Source organism: Betta splendens, chromosome 13, assembly GCF_900634795.4.
Source record: "Betta splendens chromosome 13, fBetSpl5.4, whole genome shotgun sequence".
Lineage (NCBI taxonomy): Eukaryota > Metazoa > Chordata > Actinopteri > Anabantiformes > Osphronemidae > Betta > Betta splendens.
The window spans coordinates 20,618,262-20,638,915 of NC_040893.2; the positions used below are offsets into that span (position 1 = coordinate 20,618,262).

Sequence of the window (20,654 nt, forward strand, 5' to 3'; positions counted from 1 at the left end):
GCTCTGACCTCTGACCTCAGCACAGCTGGCTTTGATTCCAGCAACAAACAGGCACCAGAAGCTGTTGCTCTGACTGTGAATGGGCACGAACCAAGCAGCCACACAAACAAAGAGCGACAGGGCGGGGCTGGAGATCTCTTCTTCACAGTTTGCTTCTGCATGGTGCAGGCTCCTGTGTGCATTCATTTATTTATTCCTGGTTGATCCCGAAGCAGAGACGAGCATGTGTGCGTTTGTATCGAGCTACACTGTAGCCACAGGTCTGTAACTTCTGATGAGTCTTTGTGTTCCCATTGACTTGAGTAGTGTGCAGTCACCTGGCTGTAGCTTCTCTGTGTGTGTCTGTTACATCCATCCTGCTGCTGTGACTGTGTGTGAGATCTGAGCTTGTGAATAATTATAGCAGCTGGAAGTGGGTCACGCTGCAGCAGGAGGAATCTCCTGCCTTTGTCTCTCTCCATCTTTTTAGTCACCTGATGGAAGCAGGTAAAGGGCCGTGATGCAGCTCTGTGTGAAGTCCAGCCCAGTTCACCATGACCGCAGCCTGCAGCCAGATGCTCTTCCTGCTGCTGTATGGTTTTATTCCCACAGTATTAACACGATGGGATTTCATGGAGCCGGAGCAGGAGGCAGCTGAGCCGCGGGTCCTGGTCTAGTGTATGGACTCGTTAGTCACCTGGTTCTATCCAGTTAATGTGTTTCCTCTGTTTCACATTGTGTTTTGGCCTCTGGGTGATTATTTTCATATTTGATGTCTCAACCTAATATAATCTCTCTGAATGACTTATGTGCAGTGGAACGTGTTAAACACGAACGCAGCCAAGGACAAAGTTTTTCCTGAAGGCTCAGACTCAGACAGTGATTGTTTTCACTGTTCTACTGTAGCACGTTCATCCGAGCCCCGAGGACAGACGTGTCTTCAGCATCTGATTGATGTCATTAAACCTACATCAGACCCAGGACACAAAGCCTCATGTTTCAAGTCTGTCAGGTCACGGTGACACTTTTGTTCCACAAGACTGTCGTATTCAGAGCTGCTTTGTGATCGTTATAAAATATCACCTCCAAGCTGTGACTTTTCACAAAACTCCCACAACCCTCCACTTGGGAGAACAGACTTTACACCAGAACTTTTGGATCCTCTTTGTTTTGCATGAAGGGGTGCTGAAATGTGATCTGATCTCACAGCTGTTGTTAGTTTACGTGTTTGAACTGACAACATGCATGTTTGAGTGTGTGATGTGTCCATAGATCCATAGATTTCACTCTGGCCTTTCCGTTCAAGTTGATGAAACACGCTTCATCAGCATCTGAAATCGCCTCCAAGACGAGCAGCTCGCAGGCGAACTTTAGAAATGAAGCACCAGAGTCGGCAGCTCCAGACTGGCTGCAGAAGATCAATTAGAGGCAGCAAACTTAAATGGCTCTGGAAATTAACAACTGTAAATTATAACGAGCAAATGAAACGTTTATTTCCACGGTGCTGTGATGTTTATTGACTTTAGAGGAAAACCTCATTAAGTGAAAAGTCATTAACGGCGGAGCATCGCTGTCAGGCTCACGCTGGCGTCTGGCAGGTCCACCTCCTTTCTGTCGTTTTGGTAATTGCTTCATTTTGGATGTTGTTCTTGTCAGACACTGGCTCAGTTTGTCAGGTTATGTTTCTGAAGGGATGCTCAGCCTCTGGTGTGAGCATTCTGCTTCTTAATACTGACCTGCTGGTACCTCCTGGTACCGTACCCGGGGCTTCGGGGCAAGCTCTGTGTGGAGATCAGATGCCTGTGGCTGTGGGTTCACAGGATTTTCTAGTCGTTCAACGGGACCACTGCTGTTCACCAGCTCGCTCCTGATGGATCGATCTGTGTTATGTGATCTGGCCTCTCATCATGATGAGACGGGCGATGGAAGCGGTGACAGCTCAGCATCCAGGAGAGAAACCATCTGCTCTGTGTGTGGGTAATTCATTAAGCTGTGCCCCCACAGAAAAAGCCACTTTAACTAATGTTGGACATATACTGTAAACACAGACCGCTGCTCCAGGATGTGATTGACAGGTCAGGAAGAGAGAGAAGAGCTGGACTGCACCAGAGGAAGCATCAAAGCAAACATATACTCAGAGAGAGCTCAGTCATCAGTCAGTGAGACTGAACCTGTGTCTATAGATCCACAGGTCAAAGGTGAAGGAGACACATTCTAATTCAATTCAATTTTATTTATATCGTGTTAAATCACAACAAGGTTGTCTCAAGGCACTTTACAAGGTAAGGTTTAAGACCATCTGCCTTGACTGGTTGAGGTGAGGGAATAGAGAGACTGAAAAGCACAGGCAGGATGGTTGATTTCTTTCCAGCTATTGTAGGGTCGATTATGGTAAATTCAAAAGTTAATAAGAAATGGTCAGATAACAGAGGGTTTTGGGGAAGAACCATTAAATTATCAATTTCAACCCCATATGTCAGGACAAGATTGAGAGTATAGTTAAAACAATGAGTGGGTTCATTTACCTGCTGTGTAAAACCAATAGTGCCTATTAAGGAGTTAAAAGCAGTGCTGAGACAGTTGCTGTCAACATCTACATGAATGTTAAAGTCTCCCACTACAATGACTTTATCTGTGCTAAGAACTAAGTCAGATAAGAATTCAGAGAATTCAGTTAAGAACTCTGAATATGGAGCAGGAGGACGGTAAACAATACAAAACACAACTGGTTTCTGAGTTTCAGAGTCTGGGTGAGAAAGGCTCAGAGTGAGGCTCTCAAATGAGTTATAACTATGTTTAGGTTCAGGAGTAATTAATAAATCTGATTTATAAACTGCTGCTACTCCTCCACCTCTACCTGTACTTCTTGGAACATGATAGTTGATGTGACTCATTGGAGTCGACTCATTTAAAGTAACATATTCATCCTGCTGCAGCCAGGTTTCAGTGAGACAGAACAGATCTATGTGATGGTCACTTATCAAGTCATTTATTAACAAGGATTTAGATGAGAGAGATCTGATATGTGTTGCTTTGTTCTGTAAGAGGAACTGTTTTGATGTTTATTAAATTCTGGTAAGTCACTCCTCTTTGATTTGAGTGTGACTTGTATAGTTTAGGTGGTGGTGTGGAGTGGGTGGCGGCTGTGGAAAACGTGCAGAGAGGCGTGTAAGACTGCGACTCTGCGTCCTGGGCTCCACTCTGAGTTGTCACGGAGTGGGGAGGCTAAGCAACATGGCCATGTTACTAGAGAGCAGAGAGGCTCCGTTCAACGTCGGATGGACGCCCACTCATCTAATGAGGGCTCAAAGCTTGTGTCAGAAGCAGTGGTCAGAAGTGTTTCTGATCTAAAAATCATACATTCAAACTCTGCAACACTCCGCTAAAACGTGGAACGGAACATGGCTTTAATGCCAGCGCCTGGTTCCTGCTGCGCATCCTCATCCGTTGTTCGAGCTGCTTGGTCCAGCTTTCACTGCAGCGGCTGCTATTTCTGTGCATCTGGCTTCTTTCCATCCTGCTGCTGGATGCTGATGTTGGAGAAATATGATCAGCTGTGCTTCTCTTCCGCTGTTGCCTAATGCTGCTGTAACAAGCCTAAACCACCTACTGTACAGTGAATGGGTTCCCTGTGTCCTGGCCTTTATTCTGGAGTCAACCTTTCAATGAGGCTTCTTCACCACTGGTGAGGAGTTTTTAATTGCAAGTGACTGGGAAACGCTTCCGAGTTAAAACACACTTGCAGCTACCTGACAAACATCATCTGTGTTTTTGTGCAAGCAGCTGTAGCTGCAGCAGCAGTAAGTGAGCTTCCAGCTGTGACAAGTGACTGCAGATCGCTGTGTGAGGATACAGAGATGATGAACGTCTGGGAGCAGAGAGCAGCTCGCTGTCAGAGCTGCGTTAGAGGAGACAGGTTACAGGAGCGTGACTTCTGCCGGCAGATCGCTCCGGGATAAAGCAGCCAGAAAAATGAGCCTGAACTCAGCAGAACTGTGGGAAATAGCAGGAAATCACCAGGAGAACAAGCCCAGAGCTGAGGCCACATACTGTATCGTCCTGTAGAGGATCCATGTGCTAACCTGTGCTAACCACCGCGGTTCATCGGATCACGGCTCTCGCAGGTCATTTTTCACCACCCAAACGCTGGCCCGGCTTCAGGGCTGTGAACTCGTCTTCTGCTCTGTCGTGTCTCCATCCAAACCAGCGGCTGGATGAGCTGATGCCACCTCTGCACCTGGGCGTCGACCTTCTGCTCAGTCTTAGCCCACGGCCCACAGGAACCAGAACCGCTTCAGCCTCATGTGCGTGTACAAGCCTAAATGGCTCCAAGTGCGTACCTAAACTGCTCCGGGGCTGTAAAGCGATAGCCTTCATGAATATTTAACCAACATGAATATAATCAGATATTAGTCTGCCCATTTAGTAAATCAATACCATCCTGGAGAAGTGCTGAGAGTCACTGTCTTGTCCTCGGACACATTCATACACATTAACACCGTGCACCGACCCGTCTCTCACAGCTTGATGCAGGACGAGGGTTCTGCTGCAGCGGTACCGAGTCCTGCTGGATCCGAACTCAGCTCAGGCCTGAAGTGTCCGTGTCCCAGTTCCTAATGAGAGCCCATTAAACAGACTGAACGTTGGTGGTGATTGGCATTTGCAGCGTTGTTTGTTTTTTAAACTAAACACTTAATTGGAAAAATAATAAGAACCTAATTGACAATGAAAATAATTGGAGGGACCCCACTGAATGTTAATGAACGGGAATGAACGCGTGGTGAACTCTGAGCAGATGTGGCTGCTGGCTTCAATTAAAGGATCCGTCATTCTCTGTTTGTGATTTTCCTGCGGGGACCTGTCATACGCCAACAAACAGCTTTCACTCCGAGGGTGACACGCGCCCATCTCTGCCTCCTGCCACTCAGCGCTGGAGAACACATGTGAGCAGCAGGCGAGCGCTGCCTGGAAGAGTCCGGCCACAGCTGCGACGTGTGACTTCCTGGTTCCTGGACTGTAGCTAAACGCTCCAAGTCGGACTTTATGCCCAAACTGTTCTTTCTGTGACTTTTTTACTCCCAACCCTAGGACCACGTCTATGGGAGGAAGGTTCATCAGTGTAAAGTCACAAAGGAGCGTTGAGGCGGCAGCTGCTCTGTGATTGGCTGAGTGGAGGTCTCCTCATGTCTCGACGTGGACCCGGGTTGCTCAGGTTAGACTGCAGCTCCATCCATCAGCAGGCCTCCAGACTGCAGCTTCTTAATTAAAATGCAGATTAGTTCCTTTTCTTGCTGGCGTTTGAAGGTCGCGTCCGTCGCTGCATCAACCTCCATCTTTTCCAATTACAGTTTGGCGTCAGCTCCGTCTACATTGAATCCATGTCATCGTATTTGTGCCATTGAACTCCCTCGTGTAGATGTTGGGTTTGAATGTGAGTAGATGAGACACGCTAACGCAGGACAACATTGTTTCTACTGCACCGAGGAGCAGAAGCAACATTTCATATTAGAAATGCAAAAGGCTTTTTTGTGTTTTACAATTTGCTCGTCGTGTTGAAGGAGATTCCATCAGCTGGAGCGAAAGATGAGCGCATCCATAATGAATATGTTTGTCTTACTCCCATTAAACTCCTTTTCAGCTACACTTCATGCGCAGAGGATCCGAGTGCTCCACACGTTACCCTGCTGCTCCGGACCACAGAGCATCACAGCGCTGGGTCTGACTCGGCCGGAGTCTCTTCCTCAAATCTCTGCAGACCGCAGTGTTTTTAATACGAGCAGATGCTTTTCTGCAGCACTTCAGCAAACGGGGCGGTGGAAGAACTGAACTGTGTTTAGCTGAGCAGAACCAGGCAGAAAAGAGGAGAGACAGAAGACGGGGGGTGGAACCCAGGCAGCAACGGAACCTAAGCAGCAACGGAACCTAAGCAGCAACGGAACCCAGGCAGCCACGAAACCTAAGCAGCAACGGAACCAAGGCAGCAACGAAATCTAAGCAGCAACGGAACCAAGGCAGCAACGGAACCTAAGCAACAACGGAACCAAGGCAGCAACGGAACCTAAGCAGCAACGGAGCCCAGGCAGCAACGGAACCTAAGCAGCAACGGAACCTAAGCAGCAACGGAGCCCAGGCAGCAACGAAACCTAAGCAGCAACGGAACCTAAGCAGCAACGGAACCTAAGCAGCAACGGAACCAAGGCAGCAACGAAACCTAAGCAGCAACGGAACCAAGGCAGCAACGGAACCTAAGCAACAACGGAACCAAGGCAGCAACGGAACCTAAGCAGCAACGGAACTTAAGCAGCAACGGAGCCCAGGCAGCAACGAAACCTAAGCAGCAACGGAACCAAGGCAGCAACCGCATCGAGACAGCAACGGAACCAAGGCAGCAACGGAACCTAAGCAGCAACGGAGCCCAGGCAGCAACGAAACCTAAGCAGCAACGGAACCAAGGCAGCAACCGTATCGAGACAGCAACAGAACCAAAGCAGCAACGGAGCCCAGGCAGCAACGGAACCCAGGCAGCAACGGAACCCAGGCAGCAACGGAACCCAGGCAGCAACAGTACCCAGGCAGCAACGGAACCTAAGCAGCAACGGAACCTAAGCAGCAACGGAGCCCAGGCAGCAACGAAACCTAAGCAGCAACCGTATCGAAACAGAAATGGAACCCAGGCAGCAACTGAACCTAAGCAGCAACGGAACCTAAGCAGCAACGGAGCCCAGGCAGCAACGAAACCTAAGCAGCAACAAAACCTAAGCAGCAACGAAACCTAAGCAGCAACGAAACCAAGGCAGCAACGGAACCTAAGCAGCAACGGAGCCCAGGCAGCAACGAAACCTAAGCAGCAACGGAACCAAGGCAGCAACCGTATCGAGACAGCAACAGAACCAAAGCAGCAACGGAGCCCAGGCAGCAACGGAACCCAGGCAGCAACGGAACCCAGGCAGCAACGGAACCCAGACAGCAACGGAACCTAAGCAGCAACGGAACCCAGACAGCAACGGAACCTAAGCAGCAACGGAGCCCAGGCAGCAACGAAACCTAAGCAGCAACGGAACCAAGGCAGCAACGGAACCTAAGCAGCAACCGTATCGAGACAGCAACAGAACCAAGGCAGCAACGGAACCCAGGCAGCAACCGTACCCAGGCAGCAACGGAACCTAAGCAGCAACGGAACCCAGACAGCAACGGAACCTAAGCAGCAACCGTACCCAGGCAGCAACGAAACCTAAGCAGCAACGGAGCCCAGGCAGCAACGGAACCTAAGCAGCAACGGAGCCCAGGCAGCAACGAAACCTAAGCAGCAACGGAACCAAGGCAGCAACGGAACCTAAGCAGCAACCGTATCGAGACAGCAACAGAACCAAAGCAGCAACGGAGCCCAGGCAGCAACGGAACCCAGGCAGCAACGGAACCCAGGCAGCAACTGAACCTAAGCAGAGACCGTATCGAGTCAGAAACGGAACCCAGGCAGCAACAAAACCTAAGCAGCAACGGAACCTAAGCAGCAACCATATAGAGACAGCAACAGAACCAAGGCAGCAACAGAGCCCAGGCCGCAACGGCACCTAGGCAGCAATGGAACCTAAGCAGCAACCATATAGAGACAGCAACAGAACCAAGGCATTAACAGAGCCCAGGCCGCAACGGCACCCAGGCAGCAACGGAACCTAAGCAGCAACTGTATCGAGACAGCAACGGAACCTAAGTAGCAACTGTGTCGAGACAGCAACTCAACCCAGGCAGCAACTGTATGGAGACGGCAACGGAACCCAGGCAGCAACGGAACCTAAGCAGCAACCGTATCGAGACAGCAACGGAACCCAGGCAGCAACAAAACCTAAGCAGCAACGGAGCCCAGGCAGCAACGGAACCTAAGCAGCAACGGAGCCCAGGCAGCAACGAAACCTAAGCAGCAACGGAACCAAGGCAGCAACCGTATCGAGACAGCAACAGAACCAAAGCAGCAACGGAGCCCAGGCAGCAACGGAACCCAGGCAGCAACCGTACCCAGGCAGCAACAGAACCTAAGCAGCAACGGAACCTAAGCAGCAACGGAACCCAGACAGCAACGGAACCTAAGCAGCAACTGTACCCAGGCAGCAACGGAACCTAAGCAGCAACGGAACCTAAGCAGCAACGGAGCCCAGGCAGCAACGGAACCTAAGCAGCAACGGAGCCCAGGCAGCAACGAAACCTAAGCAGCAACGGAACCTAAGCAGCAACCGTATCGAGACAGCAACAGAACCAAAGCAGCAACAGAGCCCAGGCAGCAACGGAACCCAGGCAGCAACGGAACCCAGGCAGCAACAGAACCTAAGCAGAGACCGTATCGAGTCAGAAATGGAACCCAGGCAGCAACAAAACCTAAGCAGCAACGGAACGTAAGCAGCAACCATATAGAGACAGCAACAGAACCAAGGCAGCAACAGAGCCCAGGCAGCAACGGAACCCAGGCAGCAATGGAACCTAAGCAGCAACCATATAGAGACAGCAACAGAACCAAGGCATTAACAGAGCCCAGGCCGCAACGGCACCCAGGCAGCAACGGAACCTAAGCAGCAACTGTATCGAGACAGCAACGGAACCTAAGCAGCAACTGTGTCGAGACAGCAACGGAACCTAAGTAGCAACTGTGTCGAGACAGCAACTCAACCCAGGCAGCAACTGTATGGAGACAGCAACGGAACCCAGGCAGCAACGGAACCTAAGCAGAGACCGTATCGAGTCAGAAACGGAACCCAGGCAGCAACAAAACCTAAGCAGCAACGGAACCTAAGCAGCAACCATATAGAGACAGCAACAGAACCAAGGCATTAACAGAGCCCAGGCCGCAACGGCACCCAGGCAGCAACGGAACCTAAGCAGCAACTGTATCGAGACAGCAACGGAACCTAAGTAGCAACTGTGTCGAGACAGCAACTCAACCCAGGCAGCAACTGTATGGAGACGGCAACGGAACCCAGGCAGCAACGGAACCTAAGCAGCAACCGTATCGAGACAGCAACGGAACCCAGGCAGCAACAAAACCTAAGCAGCAACGGAGCCCAGGCAGCAACGGAACCTAAGCAGCAACGGAGCCCAGGCAGCAACGAAACCTAAGCAGCAACGGAACCAAGGCAGCAACCGTATCGAGACAGCAACAGAACCAAAGCAGCAACGGAGCCCAGGCAGCAACGGAACCCAGGCAGCAACCGTACCCAGGCAGCAACAGAACCTAAGCAGCAACGGAACCTAAGCAGCAACGGAGCCCAGGCAGCAACGGAACCTAAGCAGCAACGGAGCCCAGGCAGCAACGAAACCTAAGCAGCAACGGAACCAAGGCAGCAACGGAACCTAAGCAGCAACCGTATCGAGACAGCAACAGAACCAAAGCAGCAACAGAGCCCAGGCAGCAACGGAACCCAGGCAGCAACGGAACCCAGGCAGCAACAGAACCTAAGCAGAGACCGTATCAAGTCAGAAATGGAACCCAGGCAGCAACAAAACCTAAGCAGCAACGGAACGTAAGCAGCAACCATATAGAGACAGCAACAGAACCAAGGCAGCAACAGAGCCCAGGCAGCAACGGAACCCAGGCAGCAATGGAACCTAAGCAGCAACCATATAGAGACAGCAACAGAACCAAGGCATTAACAGAGCCCAGGCCGCAACGGAACCCAGGCAGCAATGGAACCTAAGCAGCAACCATATAGAGACAGCAACAGAACCAAGGCATTAACAGAGCCCAGGCCGCAACGGCACCCAGGCAGCAACGGAACCTAAGCAGCAACTGTATCGAGACAGCAACGGAACCTAAGCAGCAACTGTGTCGAGACAGCAACGGAACCTAAGTAGCAACTGTGTCGAGACAGCAACTCAACCCAGGCAGCAACTGTATGGAGACAGCAACGGAACTCAGGCAGCAACGGAACCTAAGCAGAGACCGTATCGAGTCAGAAACGGAACCCAGGCAGCAACAAAACCTAAGCAGCAACGGAACCTAAGCAGCAACCATATAGAGACAGCAACAGAACCAAGGCAGCAACAGAGCCCAGGCCGCAACGGCACCTAGGCAGCAATGGAACCTAAGCAGCAACCATATAGAGACAGCAACAGAACCAAGGCATTAACAGAGCCCAGGTCGCAACGGCACCCAGGCAGCAACGGAACCTAAGCAGCAACTGTATCGAGACAGCAACGGAACCTAAGCAGCAACTGTGTCGAGACAGCAACGGAACCTAAGTAGCAACTGTGTCGAGACAGCAACTCAACCCAGGCAGCAACTGTATGGAGACGGCAACGGAACCCAGGCAGCAACGGAACCTAAGCAGCAACCGTATCGAGACAGCAACGGAACCCAGGCAGCAACAAAACCTAAGCAGCAACGGAGCCCAGGCAGCAACGGAACCTAAGCAGCAACGGAGCCCAGGCAGCAACGAAACCTAAGCAGCAACGGAACCAAGGCAGCAACCGTATTGAGACAGCAACAGAACCAAAGCAGCAACGGAGCCCAGGCAGCAACGGAACCCAGGCAGCAACCGTACCCAGGCAGCAACAGAACCTAAGCAGCAACGGAACCTAAGCAGCGACGGAACCCAGACAGCAACGGAACCTAAGCAGCAACTGTACCCAGGCAGCAACAGAACCTAAGCAGCAACGGAACCTAAGCAGCAACGGAGCCCAGGCAGCAACGGAACCTAAGCAGCAACGGAACCTAAGCAGCACGTAGCCCAGGCAGCAACGAAACCTAAGCAGCAACGGAACCAAGGCAGCAACGGAACCTAAGCAGCAACCGTATCGAGACAGCAACAGAACCAAAGCAGCAGCAGAGCCCAGGCAGCAACGGAACCCAGGCAGCAACGGAACCCAGGCAGCAACGGAACCTAAGCAGAGACCGTATCGAGTCAGAAATGGAACCCAGGCAGCAACAAAACCTAAGCAGCAACGGAACGTAAGCAGCAACCATATAGAGACAGCAACAGAACCAAGGCAGCAACAGAGCCCAGGCAGCAACGGAACCCAGGCAGCAATGGAACCTAAGCAGCAACCATATAGAGACAGCAACAGAACCAAGGCATTAACAGAGCCCAGGCCGCAACGGCACCCAGGCAGCAACGGAACCTAAGCAGCAACTGTATCGAGACAGCAACGGAACCTAAGCAGCAACTGTGTCGAGACAGCAACGGAACCTAAGTAGCAACTGTGTCGAGACAGCAACTCAACCCAGGCAGCAACTGTATGGAGACAGCAACGGAACCCAGGCAGCAACGGAACCTAAGCAGCAACCGTATCGAGACAGCAACGGAACCCAGGCAGCAACAAAACCTAAGCAGCAACGGAACCCAGACAACAACGGAACCTAAGCAGCAACAAAACCCAAGCAGCAACAAAATCTAAGCAGCAACGGAACACAGGCAGCAATGGAACCTAAGCAGCAATCGTATCGAGACAGCAACGGAACCTAAGCAGCAACAGAACCCAGACAGCAACGGAACCTAAGCAGCAACGGAACCCAGGCAGCAATGGTGCTAATGGTGCTAACGGTGCTAACGGCGCCTCTGGTCCATGCAGCATTTAATGGAGTCGTGGCTTTGGTTCGTCTGCTTTGTTTGCTGCAGGTTATTTACTGACTTGTTTCTTCTTGTCGTGAGGCTTGTTTATTAGAACAGTTGTGTCCTTGTAGTGTTCCTCTGCTGCAGAGAACGCTGTTGTTTTGGCGGCGCAGGCTGATGAGCCGGTGGAGGAGTGACCTTGAATCCTTGTGTTCTGCTGAAACCATTAAGGCGTTAAACAATGAATTCTAAATCTTTTTGTGTAACGGCAGTTGTATCACAGCAGAACATCAACCAGCTGATCTGCTTTAGCGTCATTTTGAACCCGTTTCTCTCTCAGGTTTTCTAGTGTGTTTTTACTGAGTCCTCTTCTGTGTGCTGCTGCAGATGATACAGGTTCTGGATCAGTGTCTCTGTCAGGAATGTGATACATGATGAGTGTTCAGGACACACCAAACGAAGACCGTCCGTCCATTCTGAGGGAACATAAGCAGCACTGCCACCTAGTGGCCTGCTCCTTAATCGAGACACAAAACATACATGTTGACGTTACTTATGTGAACACAGTGCTGGATTTGCACTAAAGGGGGGGAGCGAGGCCCAGAGAGGCCTACTCCACTATAAATGGGAGTCCTCCACCGTTATAGGCAGAAGTGCTTCCACCCAGACTAACTGGCTCTCAGCCACCTGTTAAGAACACTACACACGCTCTCGTCCCGTCATTATCCCACGAGCTCCTGCTTCTCTGCCTCCGTGATGCTGCGTCTGTGTTTATCCCTCCATCTTGTGTCCTTACGTCTCGTTCTGCCTGTAATCTCCATCTGATTACCCACGAACGGCGAAGAGGCCCACTCCAGGTCAATCAGGAGGAGGCACGTGTGGTGGAGGGCTGGTGCCGGAGCTAATCACTGGTTATAATAACTGTGTTTGTGAGCAGCTGATCTGCTGCACACAGAGATAATTGACTCGCTGACCAGCCCACAGGTTCTCTGACATCCTCTAGCAGCCACACAGCTGGAACCTGCTCCTCCAAAACTATTAGGTTCAGTCATAATTTGACACATAAACACACAGGAGCTGCTTGGGCTTCAGCCTCTTCCTCAGTCAAACCACGGAAACCTGCAAGTTACCAACGATCCTCTGAAATACAGCCAATAAGTGCATGATGCAGTGACACAAAGGCACCAGAGACAAGACGAGTCAAGACCGCAAGCATCTTGTAGGTTCATTATGGCCGTTAAATAACATTGAGACCCTTCGTCGGTTTGACTGATGTGCATGTTTTCATTGTTTGGCACTGACCAACAACTTCCTTGACTTAGTGCTCTGCATTAAGCGTCCTGTTGCCTTGGAGACCGTCAGATGAGTACTGATGAGCACAGTCAAACCTGAGGGCAGCTCTGGAGGCAACGCATCCGTCATAGAAGGATGAGAAGGAGCAACACGAGAACTGGTGTTTATTTTGTTTGTGGTCCATTTTCTGTGTCTGTCCGTTGGTGAGGAAACCAAATCACTATGGATCAGCAGTCAGACAGTCTGGTGACTGATGTCAGCTGCTGTAGCTCAGGACACGGACAGACACGACCCTGTTTGTTACTGTTGGATGAGAGCTGGTAGAAGAGGAGAGTTGAGCACATTTATTATCCAATAAACTGCTGGAGAAGCAAAAAGCCAAGGCCTCCAGGGGTCACGTTAGCGACCAGGCTGTCAAACACCTGAATACTCACAGTAATCGCATGCTGCTATCTTCAAATCAGGCCCTGGAGCATCGAAGGCCAGAGAAATGAAAATCTGCAGATGTGAGAGGATGAGAGAGAAACGAGTGATGAGTGGGAAAGACAAGAAGTTCAAGACTGTTGAGAGAAGAGCGCAGCGATCGGTCAAGGGAAAAGAAATTGATTAGATGAGAGATAAAGTGGTTAGAATAGAGTGAAAAAGGCTTTTCTGAGTGACGGGAGGGCGAAAAGACTGAAGCAGAACACGAATGGCTGATCTTGAAATGGTGATGGTTTGAAGGAAATGGAGAGTGAGAGGAGGAGGAGACGGGGGAGCAGGGCGCCCAGGCTTCTGATCCTGATGGGCTCAGACGACCGGTCCTCAGTAATTACAGCTTCACTCAGTCCTTGAAGCTTCTGGCTCCTGCTCAGCGTCTTCTCCTCTTTTGTCTCTCTTTTTGTCTGACACTGTTGTTTGCAGTGTCCGAGCGTCCTCAGTGTCTGGGCCAACAGTCGATCGTCTAACGAGCTTGTTTTTAATCACGTCTGCTCGTAGGTGAAATACAGCTGAGCCGGGCCGGTCCAGGCCCTGCCTGGTTCCTCTTCAAAGCTGAAAGGCACAAGAGGAGGATGCCGCTTTATTTCCTCCTGTCTCCTCTTTGATAGTAGGATTTTTTTAGCTCTGTGGCAGAATCGAGCTCCACTTCAAAGAGGTTGCTGCAGCTTAGTGGCTGAGTGTGGAGGGACGTGAAGGGCGCTTCAGTTGAATATGCATAGGAACTATTCTGTTGCTGGGGTTACTTCTGTTTGCACATGGGAGAAAGTGTTTGATCAACTTGCTTGAGATGCTTGAGCCACTGAGTGGTCGACTGTGGCCTCGTGTCCTGAAGCTCTGCTGTAGAAGTTCCAACTGATTTGATCTTGACCTCAAGTGAGACGATGCACCTCCTCTCTACGTCAATATGACACCAAACTATAGGGTCAATTATTACTACAACTGAGATTTTGGACTTGTATTAATGTCAAGCTCCAATCTATTGATCTTTGAGGAAGACTGAGATTCTGCTGGAACCTGTTCTGCTCATGTGACCAGCAGCTGATGTTGGCCTGAACACACGTATTAGCAGAAAAGCAGCTGGAAACCGATCCCACAGCCAGAGGCTTCTCACAGGCTGTGATTAAGTGGAGGTTTCCTTGACGATGCGGTTTGGAGGTCTGATACGAGATGTGGCAGCATCCACACACAAACCCACTTTGACTCATTCAGTCTTTTTTGGTTGCTGCCGTCTGATATTGATTTTCTCCTGGTGTGAGAGCGATGCCGACGCAGATCATCTCTTCTACTCACACAGCGAATCCTCAGAGCTTTAGCTTTTGCTCTAATGTCCTGGTGTATTTGCATGTTGCAGACTCGGGGGCAGAGGCATCAAGCTGCTGCTCCAGGCTGAATGTCTTGACCTCAACAGACCTACTGGGTCAGATTGGGTCAGTTCTACATCCTGAATGCACTAAACCCAACGTAAGACAGAATCAGCTGATGCCTTCAGCCACGTAGACTCACTCACACCAACCTTGATGTGTACGGTATCTAAAGAGGCTGAACAAAGCTGCAGAGTGAGGCTGTAGGAGGATGAGGAGAGTTTGTCCTACTCAGCTTATCTTCCTCAGAGGGCTACACCTGCTGTGGTTGCCAGGTTGAGGCAAAGGCTTACAACAGGGGAAAGTTGCTGTGTTGGAGTGATTTTATAGAGATGAGTGGATTTTAGAGTGAGCACAGTGGAGAGAACCCTGCTGTCACATCAGCCTCTTCAGATGTGAAGTGGTTGCCAGGTTGGAGGGAGGCGTGTGGAGGCAGATGTTGTCAGGATGTTTACCAGGTGCAGAGGTTAATGGAGAGTTTGCCTCATCGTTTAAAGCCGGTGACGTGGAGACATGGAGGCTCAGTTACTGTGTTGAGTAAGAGCTAAGACAGGGCTAGACCCGCGCAAGAGCTAAGGCAGGGCTAGACCCGCGCAAGAGCTAAGGCAGGGCTAGACCCGAGCAAGAGCTAAGGCAGGGCTAGACCCGAGCAAGAGCTAAGGCGGGGCTAAATGTGAGTAAGAGCTAAGGCAGGGCTACATGTGAGCAAGAGCTAAGGCAGGGCTAAATTTGAGCAAGAGCTAAGGCAGGGCTAAATGTGAGTAAGAGCTAAGGCAGGGCTAAATGTGAGTACGAGCTAAGGCAGGGCTAGACCCGAGTAAGAGCTAAGGCAGGGCTAAATGTGAGTACGAGCTAAGGCAGGGCTAGACCCGAGTAAGAGCTAAGGCAGGGCTAAATGTGAGTAAGAGCTAAGGCAGGGCTAAATGTGAGTACGAGCTAAGGCAGGGCTAAATGTGAGTACGAGCTAAGGCAGGGCTACATGTCAGCAAGAGCTAAGGCAGGGCTAAATGTGAGCAAGAGCTAAGGCAAGGCTAGACCCGAGTAAGAGCTAAGGCAGGGCTAAATGTGAGTAAGAGCTAAGGCAGGGCTAAATGTGAGTACGAGCTAAGGCAGGGCTAGACCCGAGTAAGAGCTAAGGCAGGGCTAAATGTGAGTACGAGCTAAGGCAGGGCTAGACCCGAGTAAGAGCTAAGGCAGGGCTAAATGTGAGTAAGAGCTAAGGCAGGGCTAAATGTGAGTACGAGCTAAGGCAGGGCTAAATGTGAGTACGAGCTAAGGCAGGGCTACATGTGAGTAAGAGCTAAGGCAGGGCTAGACCCGAGCAAGAGCTAAGGCGGGGCTAAATGTGAGTAAGAGCTAAGGCAGGGCTACATGTGAGCAAGAGCTAAGGCAGGGCTAAATGTGAGCAAGAGCTAAGGCAGGGCTAGACCCGAGTAAGAGCTAAGGCAGGGCTAAATGTGAGTAAGAGCTAAGGCAGGGCTAAATGTGAGTACGAGCTAAGGCAGGGCTAGACCCGAGTAAGAGCTAAGGCAGGGCTAAATGTGAGTACGAGCTAAGGCAGGGCTAGACCCGAGTAAGAGCTAAGGCAGGGCTAAATGTGAGTAAGAGCTAAGGCAGGGCTAAATGTGAGTACGAGCTAAGGCAGGGCTAGACCCGAGTAAGAGCTAAGGCAGGGCTAAATGTGAGTAAGAGCTAAGGCAGGGCTACATGTGAGCAAGAGCTAAGGCAGGGCTAAATGTGAGCAAGAGCTAAGGCAGGGCTAGACCCGAGTAAGAGCTAAGGCAGGGCTAAATGTGAGTAAGAGCTAAGGCAGGGCTAAATGTGAGTACGAGCTAAGGCAGGGCTAGACCCGAGTAAGAGCTAAGGCAGGGCTAGACCCGAGTAAGAGCTAAGGCAGGGCTAAATGTGAGTAAGAGCTAAGGCAGGGCTAAATGTGAGTACGAGCTAAGGCAGGGCTAAATGTGAGTACGAGCTAAGGCAGGGCTACATGTGAGTAAGAGCTAAGGCAGGGCTAAATGTGAGTACGAGCTAAGGCAGGGCTACATGTGAGCAAGAGCTAAGGCAGGGCTAAATGTGAGCAAGAGCTAAGGCAGGGCTAAATGTGAGTACGAGCTAAGGCAGGGCTAGACCCGAGTAAGAGCTAAGGCAGGGCTAAATGTGAGTAAGAGCTAAGGCAGGGCTAAATGTGAGTACGAGCTAAGGCAGGGCTAAATGTGAGTACGAGCTAAGGCAGGGCTACATGTGAGTAAGAGCTAAGGCAGGGCTAAATGTGAGTAAGAGCTAAGGCAGGGCTAGACCCTAGCAACGCGTGGCTAACATGAGCAGAGTTAAACAAACGCAGGACATGGCCAAACCAAGGCAACAAACATACTCAAAAACAAGAGTTCAGGAACCTTTCCACATGCTTAGTGTCTGTCCCAAACAAAGTCAAAGGTGATGAGTAGTCTGGTAAGAGTAGCAGTAACATAAGTGATATGGTAATGACCCAGCAGTAATTAAAGGGCTGGGAGTGTATTTGAAGGGAGGCAGAGGTGAAGGTCCAGGTGTGTTGTCCTGATTGAAGGCACTTTACTGGAGGAGAGAGGGAGTGGGCGTGGTCCAAAGGCGCAGTGTGGTGAGGGAGCAGGTGTGATGTAGAACAGGGGAAACAGCAGGATCCTGGTTGCAACCACAACTTAGAGCACTGTCGTCACCTTTTATGTGAAGTATGTTCTTTCTTTCTATCTAAAATTATTTTATTCTGCATCTTCTTTTTATTACTTATTACTTACTTATTTATAATTACGTGTTATTCCTATTCTGCACTGTCAGCAGCTGGTGAGGAACTGAATTTGGTTTCAGCCTGTGTATTGTATATATACAGTACTGAGTAAAATGGTAGTAAAAGAATCTTGAATCTTGATTTGGATACGGTCAGTTTCCGCCTCTGTGGTTCTGGTTCTCTGGTTCTATTAGAATTATTTACATAAGTTATTACAGACATTTACAGCAGTGAGTGGCGAGCTCAGTTCAGACACGGCTGAGGGAGAGGCTGACTCTGTGTCTGGTGGTTCTGATGGTTCTGGTGGGATGAGCTTAATCAGTTTGTGTGCGGGGTGTGTGAGGTCAGCAGTGATGCTGACAGCCAGTTTCTTGAGTCAGTCCCCATAATCTTTTCTGCTGACTGGACCACCCACTGCAGTCTGTGTCTGTCCTGCTAGTGGCTGAACCAAACCACAGTGATGGAGGTGCAGAGGACAGACCCGACGATGGCCGTGTAGAAGGTGGTCAGCAGCTCCTGGCAGGTTGAACGTTCTGACCTGTCTCAGGAAGTACAACCTCTGCTGGGCACATGGGGCCGATTGAAATGGAGCAGCAGTTTGTGGTCGGTTGATTGCTGGTACTGCTCTCAATCAATCTCTTCAGAAGTAAAGTAAACAGTGGACAAAGCAGAGGTGCCACCAGCGCTGATCCGAGTTTACGTAGCAGCTGGAGGAGGAGGAGGATGAGGACGACAGCCAGCGCATTTCTAGAAGTGCTGACAGTTCCTAAGCAGAAAATGGGCTTAGAAACTCAGACAATTTCCTGCACTCACCTATTTATTCTCCTGCACTTCAACCTCAAAGGATCTTTTTAATATGGTGACAACACAGTTTAGGAAGTGGGCCAAGCCCATCTCCCCACGTCTCAGTGGGAGGCCGGATGCTGGTGGGATGAAAAGGCTGCAAACAAAAACCGAGCAGTCAGAGTGAAGTGGAGAAAGAGGGACGGAGCATCTGAAGGACGGCAGCTCGCTCTTTTTTAGCATCGGAGGCAGACGTCGGGCTTGAATCCTTTAACCATTGTTTCAGTGGCACCCAAATTACCCACAATGCAACAGTGCATAGTGCCATTCATAGGCTTGTGGCTGTTATATCATAAGTGTAGCTTTTCTTACCTGTCAAGTCTTTGATCATCAACGAACACATGGAACTCAGCTACTTGGCGAAGCGCAGAACCAGGAAGTGCTTTGTCTCCTGCAGCCTGGATCGGTCCGACCCGGATGGTTCCTCCTCTGGACCCCTCGGCGTCTATGGCTACCAGTCGGCTACAGCTGGACTCTGGACCTGGGCCTGCGTTTGCTCTGCTTGTCCGGGTCCGGGTCCACGTCAGAGCCGTAGGTGAACCCGACCAGTCTCTGGTCTCCACCAGCACCACCTTCTTCTCCTGTTGGATTCAGCCTTTCTTCCCCTCGTGCCTCCTTGTCTGCAGGCGACTGCCTGACGTACACACCATGAGAGCAGGAGCGTGAAGGCTCAAACGCTGCTTGATGCCCAGTCAGAGAGCTGGCTTTGCTCTTTAACCCTGTGGTACAGTGGGTCAGACGCCTCCGATGGGGCTCAGAGGTTCAACCAGTTCAACCAGTTCAACCAGCGCCAGCGTCCAGTCATCTGCTTCTTTGTGCGTAGATGTTTTTGTTTGCCTGTCAAACAAACCAGACCTGGAGCCTTCGCTCGTCCTCCGTGTCATTGAGGCTGAAGGACGACACGTCTGGACTCAACATATTCATTCACGGTCGGACTTTTCAGGTTTTTCCACATTTTACTGTCTGTAACATAAGAACCTTTGCAGACGATTCCCACTATGTCGATGGCGTGGCCGCTACCTCACACCGTCGCCTTTGGTTTGTTCTGCATATTTAAAGCGTTACACTCATAAATCGTCATCTGGTTTTAATGGTGTTTGGTTCACTTTTACACAAACTCATGAGAGAAACCAAGCAGCTCGCAATTAGTGAGCTTATGTGTGAGCAGCAGCTTTGATGATGCAGCCGTAATAGCATTACATTAGCTTCTTGCTTCAACTCCAAACGGGCCCATTAGGCCCAGATCCCACTACACACACACCCACACATACACCCACACACACACACACAAACACACACACACACACACACATGCACATATACACACATGCACACATACACACACCACACACGCGCACACACATGCACATATACACACACATGCACATATACACACACGCACACACACACCACACACACACATACACACACACGCACACAGACACACACGAACATATGCACACACACCCCACACACACCACGCATACACACACCACCCCCGCACCCCCTCACATATACCCATATGCACATACCACACACCCCCTCACCCCCACACGCACCTCACCACCCCACACACCAACCCACACACACACACACACACACACACACACACACACACACCGGTTAGAAGCAGCTGAAGACGCTGATGGATGCAGGATGATAATAAGGCAGGACGGTCAGACTGGTTGCACACGTCCAGCACCACAGACCCAATGTTCACCCCAGTCTTCCCATTCCTAATGATGCTGCTGTTTCAGAGCAGGCCAGTGTCTGTCCACAGAATAGCAGTCAGGGCACTGTCACATTCTAGTGCAAATTAAATTTCACTTTTATTGCTCTGACATTAAACACATTTGGTACCTCACGTCGTCCATTTGTGTGTTTACTTTTCCTCTTTATGTGCTGACCTACTTTCTCCTATGTGAACAATAAGAAAATGCAGGGAAATGGGCTTTGACACAGAAAAATGCTTCTCTGTTAAACGAGAGAAGCTGAAGCATGCGAAGCGATGGAGCAGTCACACGTCTGACCACACAAAGCTGCCTACTAATGTGGGCCAACACTACTGGCCAGGGGTCAAGGTTAGGGTCCCGGTCAGGGTTAGGGTCACAGTAAGGGGTCAGAGTTGAGATAAGGCTCAGGGCTCAGGGGTCAGGGTCTGGGCCGAGGGGTCAGGGCTGAGGGGTCAGGGTCAGGGCTGAGGGGTCAGGGTCAGGGCTGAGGGGTCAGGGTCAGGGCTGAGGGGTCAGGGCTGAGGGGTCAGGGCTGAGGGGTCAGGGCTGAGGGGTCAGGGCTGAGGGGTCAGGGTCTGGGCCGAGGGGTCAGGTTCAGGGCTGAGGGGTCAGGGCTGAGGGGTCTGGGTCAGGGCTCAGGGTCAGGGCTGAGGGGTCAGGGTCAGGG

At 50.7% G+C, this 20,654-nt stretch overlaps 1 protein-coding gene and 1 long non-coding RNA gene across 4 annotated transcripts in view; one reads left to right on the forward strand and one right to left on the reverse strand.

The window, feature by feature from the left end:
* The window catches only part of si:cabz01090165.1 (uncharacterized protein LOC100333421 homolog), a 116,455-nt gene that overhangs the window by 45,408 nt on the left and 50,393 nt on the right, over positions 1-20,654 (forward strand). The gene's annotated exons all lie outside the window — the stretch shown is intronic.
* Positions 3,398-18,688, reverse strand: LOC129605022 (uncharacterized). The gene is made up of 6 exons (XR_008696484.1): positions 18,567-18,688; positions 18,225-18,351; positions 13,244-13,307; positions 4,417-4,592; positions 4,062-4,335; positions 3,398-3,972 (listed from the first exon to the last, which is right to left on the reverse strand). It is a non-coding gene; the product is annotated as an uncharacterized LOC129605022 (long non-coding RNA).